This window comes from Osmia bicornis, chromosome 1 (genome assembly GCF_907164935.1).
Source record: "Osmia bicornis bicornis chromosome 1, iOsmBic2.1, whole genome shotgun sequence".
NCBI classification, from domain to species: Eukaryota; Metazoa; Arthropoda; class Insecta; order Hymenoptera; family Megachilidae; genus Osmia; species Osmia bicornis.
Window position 1 is genome coordinate 491,646 of NC_060216.1, and position 1,780 is coordinate 493,425.

At 29.6% G+C, this 1,780-nt stretch overlaps 1 long non-coding RNA gene across 1 annotated transcript; it reads right to left on the reverse strand.

Moving 5' to 3' along the window:
• Positions 1–680: 680 nt before the first annotated feature.
• On the reverse strand, positions 681–1,262 carry LOC123987875. Its single transcript, XR_006829515.1, has 3 exons — positions 1,114–1,262; positions 823–1,001; positions 681–709 (listed from the first exon to the last, which is right to left on the reverse strand). It is a non-coding gene; the product is annotated as an uncharacterized LOC123987875 (long non-coding RNA).
• Between the last annotated feature and the right edge of the window lie 518 nt (positions 1,263–1,780).

Below are 1,780 nucleotides of genomic sequence, written 5' to 3' on the forward strand. Positions count from 1 at the left end.
GAATTGTCAATTTTATCGGTTGTTACAATTTGAATAGATTCATTAAAGAAATTAAACAGTGTGGAATGATATACTAGGACAAAAAACAACATTGTACTCTGAAAACAGATGCAATTAATTTCTCGCAGGATATATCAGGAAATTTGTTTGAGGTAAAAGAAATATTAAACCATATTTTTTTCAATACATTCTTTATTATAAATTAATGTTGTTGAGTATAATGTAACAATATATAATAATATGATTTCTTCTTCTTTATTTTCAGCGTTTGATCAGACACGGAGGGGAAAATTGCAACAGAGATATTATGTAGTAGATGTATTAAATCGATACAGTGCAGAAATTATTCAAGCAAGAGCAGTATTAAATTAGATAAGTTTGTCTTGCACGTTATAGACTTTAAAAACAATGTAATACCATCATATTTCAAATAAATAGTTTAATAAAAGTAGATAAATCCCTTAAACTTTAACTTCCTATTCTAATTTCCTTAATATAGAATTTAAGTTACAATTCACAGTGTTTTCTTCTACTTTCAAATAAATAGTTTTACCAAGTAATAATTTATAAAAAAAATAATTTGAAACAGAGTTTCTATTTCACTATTCACTTGTATCTTTTTTATAGCGCTTGTATTGTGTTTAGAAGTCTTGAATTTGTCTCAAACGAGTTGAACAGTTGTATTGAAATATTCCATTCTGAATAAATGCTGAAAATAAAGAAAAAGAAATCATATTATTATATATTGATACATTGTACTCAAAATCATTAATTTGGAATAAAGAATGTATTGAAAAAAATATGATTTAATATTTCTTTTACCTTAATCATATTTCCTTATATATCCTGCGAGAAAGTAATTGCATCTGTTTTCAGAGTACGTTTTTCTCATTTGTCATAGTATTTCATTCCGCCGTGTTTAATTTGGTTAATGTAACTTTTCAACTTTTCTGCTCCGTAGTTTTTTGATTGTAATTTCCTCATCAATGTCTGAATAAATCCTGAAAATAAAGAAAATGAAATCATATTATTATATATTAATACATTGTACTCAACAACATTAATTTGGAATAAAGAATGTATTGAAGAAAATAAGCTTTAATATTTCTTTACCTTAAACATATTTCCGGATATATCATCCAAGAAAGTAAAGTATGTTTGCATAGTATGTTTTTGTTATATGTTCTAGTATTTCATTCCACGTTGGAAAATATCTGTAATATATCTATTCAACTTTTCTGCTCCATAATTTTATGCTTGTAATTTCCTCATGAATGTCTGAATAAATGCTGAAAATAAAGAAAAAGAAATCATATTATTATATGTTCATACATTGTACTCAACATTAATTTCAAATAAAGGATGTATTGAACAAAATAAGGTTTAATATTCAGTCCCGTTTCGGCAACCGACGCGATCGGACGTGTTATCAATTGCTTCGTACCGCAGACGAGTGCCGTATACGTAGTGAGTAAACAGTTGACGACGTTAAGCTGTGTTGGTGACTCCAACATCGCGGTGTAGACCCATAAGCTGGGCATACATACACGGTGCGGCTGTGTGTATATGTGTCACCATGCCGTTGAATAAGACCCAATACAACGAAGAAACCGTTACTCAGAAAATCTGTCCCCAAAACGATAAAACTCCACATACTGTAATGGATAAAAATCACAACACCCCAAGCAATCCCACTAAACCTTAAACCTCATATGCAAACGTTACCAAACAAGAATACATCCCGACCCAGGACCAAGCCATAATCCTACAGTCAGTTGAC